At 45.2% G+C, this 7210-nt stretch overlaps 1 protein-coding gene across 1 annotated transcript in view; it reads right to left on the reverse strand.

Moving 5' to 3' along the window:
- Positions 1-7210, reverse strand: part of CNTNAP2 (contactin associated protein 2) — a gene marked incomplete at its 5' end in the record, with an annotated part of 1317366 nt that overhangs the window by 11500 nt on the left and 1298656 nt on the right. The window lies entirely within an intron of this gene.

A 7210-nucleotide genomic window follows, 5' to 3' on the forward strand; every position in this document is an offset into this window, starting at 1 on the left:
TTCATCCTATGACTCTTCACCTCCGTCTTACCTTCCCATTCATGGTGTTCCCAATGAAACCTCCCTTGTCTGCCACAAGATCACAATGACCTATCATTGTTCCTGTGTCCCCCTTTGTACTAAGACCAGACAAACACCATTTTTGTAGGAGTCTTACAGAATCCCAGAGCTTCCTGGGCTGGTTCCTCCATCCCACCAAGAGACAAGCTTCCATGCAAAATACCTCTTCTCACGTTTGCCTGTGACCTGTCTCAGCCACCCCCCCCCCCAACAGGTAGCCTTGGACATATTTGTAGATAAGCTTTTCATAGTTCATAACATTTGTTTTAAAAACCATCATTTTCTGAACTGATATTTTACATGATTTTAATAAAATACTGTAGACTTCAGGAATTTGTAAGGGAGTAATGTTTCATAAACATTGAGAACATCAACTGCCTGAAAACAATGTTTCCATTTCTTTCCCAGTTACAAAACAATAAGGATAGGGTACTGTGGTAGCTAAGGCTGTGTGTCACCTTGGCTGGACCATGGTTTTGAGGCTGGGCAGCTGGACATAGCTACTCTCCACGGTGAGACTGGAAACACCTCCATGGTGCAATCTGCCGTGAGCAGCTAATTAGTTCCCTTCGGAGTGTAGCCTGCTTCTAGTTTTTATGGGCAAGTTTTGGGAAAGGTCTCTCGCTTTTGGCACATTTGGATCCTGCTTTTGGCTGAGTCTTCATAACCAGTGGCCTGCTTGTTGCCTGCTGATCCTGGGATTGTTTCTGGACTTGAACTCGTGGCCTGCTATGCTGCCTTCTGATCTTGGGGATGTGCCATTTTATCTGCTGACCTTGGGTTCACCAGCCTCAGCAGCCAGCAGCTGCCTGAGTTAGGAGACACCTCTAGCTCCTGTGGGCCTGGAAAAAGAGGCAGAGCTGAAGCCCAAGGTCGAGGAGCACTCTGAATTCCGACTTCGAGCCTCCTAAACTGCAAGAGAAGATACATTCTTGTTTGTTAACATCCCCTTATGCTATGTTTGTTACAGCAGCACCAGGGAACCTAAGACAGGTATATAACATGTAGATATCTGTCTAAGAAAACAAATTTCAAGCACACAAAGGCTACTAGTAAACAGATCCTAGAGTCTTTCTGTTATAATCCATAGAAATGAGTCCACATTCCAAAGCTGCCTCACGTTTGTGGGGCATCTGTTTGTTAAGTATTTCAGCAGGAACAGCTTTCCCCACGCAGCTCACTTAGCTTAAAGAAGAGCTCTGGCCACTCCATGGCTCCAATTAAATCCAGAAAATTTTAAAGGAGTTATTTTGTATAATTAAGTGTATACAATGGAGGATGTAGGCTCATCTTAAGAGGCAAGGGACTCTTGCCAAGGATCTGTTTTTTTCCAAGGCCAATTTATTCCTGGGGCTCTTTAGAGTTCCAAAAATCCCCAGCACAATGATAACGGACAGTCTTTTCTCCTTCCTTCCCCTTGGGAATGCGACAACAGCAACAATTCGAAAAATAAAGATTAAGGAGGATCCTGGATGCTCCCAGCACGTGTTGTTTAACCCTCTCTCCCTCAGCCATGATGTTCTTACTCAGCCAGGAACGCTCTTCTCCATGGATGTACCGTCCTCCCAGATTCGCTCAACCATCAATGCTGTTGATGTGACAGAAACCAGACACGAAGAAAGGCAAAAACGAAGACAAACTTGTCCCCACGCCTTTAACTGCTGGGCACAAAGGAGGCCTTTTGGTGTTATTTGTTGGTTTTCACTGGGCCCATCCTACTAAGACTTAGAGAAGAAGGGAGGGACAGGGCCAGTACAATGTCTGGAGGAGCCAGCTGAGGTCCCTGTCTCTTCCCTCAGGATTTGCCAGTGTGGAGAGAGGGACTGGTACTCAACATTCCAAACGTCAACCCAGGAATGCAAAGATCTGGGAGTTACAGCCTTGTGACCTGGTATAATTAAACTGATCATAAAATTATCTATTTGAATAAAATTGCTTGCATAAAAACCTATCATGTTTCTAGAAACCTGGCCTTGTCCTTCCAACCTGATTCTTTTCTTCAGAAGTCTGCTTAGTGCACTTGTGACAAGTTTATCTGTTCAGCCACTCATTCATTCCAGTCTTCACTGAATACCTGCTAAATGCTAGGCACTGTTCTAAATGCTGCGGTTACACAGTGAATAATCAGACAAAACTGCTATCAACGACGGTTTGGTGGGTCCCACGCGGTCTGCTGACTCTGGCCACCATATGAGAGTTTAATTTATGTCACCCAAAGGGTAACCTAGCTATTAGTTATGACCCTGGCATTTACACAAAGTTGTTGGAGACTGCTTTGTCAACGGCAAATACAAGCACATACAAGCTGAAGGTGCAGTGTGACTGCCATTGATGGACACAATTTGCTGATGTCCACCACCTGCAAAGACCAATGAATCCTTCCACCATCCCTGCCCATCCTTGGCACAGTTCCAACCCCTCCCCCAGCATAGACATGCAGCGCCTGTTGCTGGAGGGAGGGATGCTGGGAGGTCTTCTCCCACGAACATGCCTATTCATCAGCCAGGCTGAGACTTGGTAGCCCACGTAGGCTCTGCTGCCCTCCTCCCCACAGAGAAGGCAGATCTACTTACAGCCCTTGTCATGGGTGGATGCGTGTCCCCCCAAAACTGTCCTCAAGTCCTAACCCCGAATGTCACCTTGTTTGGAATTGGGGTCTTTGAAGATGTCAGTTGAGTTGACACGAAGTCACACAGGAGGGTGGCCCTAATCCCATGTGACTGATATCTTTATAAAAAGAGGAGAAGAGAGACAGAGAGACACACAGGAGGAAGGATGGACATCTGAAGGTGAGCTGCAAACCGAGGATGGCCTCGGGCCACCAGAGGCTGGAATGGACAAGAGAGGGTCTTCCCCTAGAGCCTCTGGGGAGAACACAGCCTGGAATTTGGACTGCTGGCCTCCAGAACTGTGAGCTCATCCACTTCTGTTGTTTTAAGCCCCTTGGTGTGTGTTACTTTATTCTGGCAGCCTAGGAAGCTAATACACACACCCACACAGGCAGACACTTTGACCCTCCAGTGGCAGAGGGGAGCCCCGAACCCAACTCTCAGTAGGTGAGGGGCTGTTACGGATTGAATTGTGGCCCCAAACTGTGTGCTGGGCTCCCAGCCCCTGTGCCTGTGGATGTAGCTCTGTCTGTAGATAGGGTTTTATCTTGACAAGGTAATGCCAGTATAGGGTGGGTTCCAAATCTAGTAACTTCTGAGTGATAAACAGCAGACTTGGCACAGAGATACTTGTCACGCACAGAAGACAGAGCCACGTGAGCATCACCGACAAGCCAAGGGAGCAAGAACGGCCAGGGTGACCTATGAGGAAGGAACCAACATGGCCTGGACCCTGATTTGGACTCCTAGCCTCCAGCACTGTGAGGCTGTTCTTTAAAGTGGTATTTCTGTTATGGCAACCCTAGTGACTAAGATGGAGACAATACTAACATCAAAGGCCCCATGTCCCTGGATAGTATGATGAGCACTACAGCTCTACATTCTAGCTGACCTTAAAACCAGTCATCGTTGGCCTGAGGTTTCTGCACATGTAACACTCTTCAAGGCCCAGCCCACACTAAAATCCTGTGACCACAGAACAGTTTCCAAAAGCAAAGTTGAAAAAAATGGTTAGTTGTGGTGGAGTACCAAATGGCTGGCCATGTTGGAGTATCACATGGCTGGTTGCGGTGGACTATGAAATGGCTGCCTGGGCTGGAGTACCACATGGTTGGCTGTGGCGGAGTATCTATCACATGGTTGGCTGTGGTGGAGGAACACATGGTTGGCTGTGGCGGAGTATCTATCACATGGTTGGCTGTGGTGGAGTATCTATCACATGGTTGGCTGTGGTGGAGGAACACATGGCTGGCTGTGGTGGAGTGCCAAATGCTTAGTTGTAACAAAACTCAACCAGAAGCGTTTCCTCCCATTATGGAGGACAAAAATTAAAAAGGAAAATTTGAGCAGAGTGGTTTGGGAAAAACAACAGCACTTGCCACACCAGGCACTGTTCTAGTCCCTGTCTTCTGCAACCTCTTTAATGTTCACATCAACCTTGTGGAATTGGGCTCCACAAACCACTTCCTAAACACTTGGCTGAGCTTTCTCTGATGCTACAGCATCTGTCTACACTGGCTCCATCCACTTATCAACACCATCACATGGTCTCGAGGCAACCAACTAATGTAACCCAATGTTTTTCTCTGTTGTGGTTGGTCTGGGAGGCTGGTGATATCTGACGGCTTCAGGCTATACATGCCTGGCTTCACAAGATGAGTGTGAGACACATTTTGGCTCAGTATGAAGCGTTCCACATGATGGCAGCCAAGCAGTGTGGTAAACTAAGAACTGGGCCAGCCCTGTCTTCACTCGGCAACAGACAAGATGCTCTAATAGGCAGAACTGCTCCGAGGCGGTGGTGTTCTCCATTCCCAAAACACATGTGAATCACTGATAGTGCTAATGGTGCTTTAAACCAGAGTTTTTGGAATATCAGTTTTATTTTTTAATTTTTATTGTGATTTGGGTGAAAGTTTACAGAGCAAATTCACTTCCCATACAGCAGTCCACATACACTTCATCTCATGACATTGACTGCAATTTACCACAATGCAACAGCTCTCCTCCCGCTTCCTCACTATAGTTACCTCTTCCCTGTGTCCTTCCCTCCATGCACTCCTGCTCCCTGAGCTGTCTCCCTGTGCATACACAGCTCTTCTATTCTCCCATGATTATTCTCTTCAAGGCATGTATCTACCTATTGTAAATGTTCAGCTCATATGCCTGTCTTCTGTTTGGCTGGAAGCCACAGGAGTGGGTTCAATTCCAGACCTGAAGGGCAGCTAGGGGCCACAGTCTCAGGGACCATCAGGCTCTATCAGACCAGCAAACCTGGACTTTTTTTTTTTTTAAGTGATTTTGAGCTTTGCTCCACAGTGTTCTCCCACTTTATCCAGGATCTCCTACAGAGATCCCCCTCCGAGTGATTGACAGTGGTAACTGGGCACCATCAAGTTCTTCTGGTCTCATAGTTATATAGGCTGAGGATCACATGGTGTACCAGTCACTTGGACTAATTGTTTCCATGTGTCTTTGGTTTTCTTCATTCTTCTTTGTGCTGGACGAGGAGAGACTCATTGTTGCATATAGATGGCCGCTTGCAAGCTTTTAAGATCCCAGTCGCTACTCGCCAAAGTAGGATATGGAACAATGTTTTGGGTAGTATGTTATGCCAGTTGAGCTTGATGTCCCCTACGACTATGGTCCCAAGCCCACAGGTCCAACTATTCACTCCCTGTGGGTAGCTAACCGTGCCCAAGAAGTGACTACAACCTTACCCCTTGTCAACTCTACCATATACCTGGGAATTCTTACAGAAATACAAATAAGCTTGTAGACACATTGTCTGCCAACCCTATACATGGTCTTGGGCACCCTCCCTCCTGCATAGACACACCTAATAGTTCAGCCTGTCCCCTCATCTCTCCACCTGTATATCCATGCTTGCCTTCACTGACAGCACAGTACTGTATGTGCAAAAGGGTTCATCTTTGTTGTCTGTACCTCCCATGCACCTCTCTACGTCTTTCTCTTCCTCAATGTCACCGTGTTGATCACTCACATTTGGTACATTGCCCTTCTCTTCACCTAAATCAATATTTGTCTCTACCTATCTAACAGTGTTCCCTCCCCTCCCCTCCCACCCCTGGTAACCAACAAAAAAATTTCCTTCCATATACAAACCTTTTCTTGACTTTTACAATAATGGACTAATACAATATTTGTCCTTCTGCTATTGACTTATTTCACTCAGCATAATGTCCTCCAAGTTATGCAGTGTTTTGCTGATTCTACGTTTTTCTTTAGGGCTGCATACTATTCTATTGTGTATGTACCATAGTTTGGTTATCCATTCTTCTGTTGATGGGGACTGTTTCCATCTTTTGGCTACTGTAAATAGTGCTGCGATGAACATGGATGTGAATATATCTGTTCTTGTCCTGACTCTCACTTCTTTAGGATATATACCTAGTAATGGAATGGCTAGATCAAATGGTATTTCTAATTCCAACTTTTTAAGGAATTGCCATACTGCTTTCCACAGTGGTTGTGTCATTTGACAGTCCCACCAGCAGTGTATGAGAGTCCCCATCTCTCTACATCCTCACCAACATTTGTTATTTTCTGTCTTGTTGAACTTTGCTACAGTGCTGGAGCAAGATGGTATCTCATTGTTGTTTTGATTTGCATCTCTCTAATGGCTAATGATTATAAGCATTTCATCATATGTTTGTTGGCCACCTGAATATCCTCTTTCATGAAGTGTCTATTCATGTCTTCTGCCCATTTTTTTAAATTGGATTATTTGTCTTTTTGCTGTTGACATGTTGGAGTTTTCCATAAATTCTAGAGATAAGTCCCTTGTCAAATATGTTATTGTCAAATATTTTTTCCCAATCTATATGTTCTCTTTTGACTCTTTTGGAGAAGTCTTTGGAAGCACATAAAAATTTAATTTTGAGAAGGTCCCATTCATCTAGTTTCTCTTCTGCCATTTGTGCATTTTGGGTTATGCATGATAGTCTATTTATGCCATATATTGTTGTTGTTGTTGTTATGTGCTGTAGAGTCCCCAACTCATAGTGACCCCTCCTTGGGTTTCCAAGGAAGTATCACTACAGAAGTAGATTGCCTCATCTTCCTTCTGAGGAGTGGCTGGTGGGTTTGAACCGCCAGCCTTCTGGTTAGCAGTCAAATGCCTTAGGCATTACGCTACCAGAGCGCCTATGCCATATATTAGGGTCCCTAAATTTGTCCCTAGTTTTTGCTTGAGGAACTTTATAGTTTTAGGTTTAACATTTAAGTCTTTGATCCATCTGGAGTTAGTTTTTGTGCATGGTGTGAGGTACAGCTCTTGTTTCATTTTTCTGCAAATGGATCTCCAGTTCTGCCAGCACCATTTAATCTCTTCCCCATTTAATAGATTTTGGCCCTTTGTCAAATATCAGCTGACCATAGATCAGTGGAACCATTTCCGGGTTCTCAATCCTATTCCATTGGTCTATGTGTCTGTCATTATACCAATACCAGGCAGTTTTGACTACTGTGGCTGTATAGTAGGTTTTGAGATCTGGCAGTGTGAGGCCTCCTGCTTTGTT

The sequence above is a fragment of the Orycteropus afer genome, unplaced genomic scaffold (assembly GCF_000298275.1).
Source record: "Orycteropus afer afer isolate SDZICR_OR568_19922 unplaced genomic scaffold, OryAfe1.0 scaffold00556, whole genome shotgun sequence".
NCBI classification, from domain to species: domain Eukaryota; kingdom Metazoa; phylum Chordata; class Mammalia; order Tubulidentata; family Orycteropodidae; genus Orycteropus; species Orycteropus afer.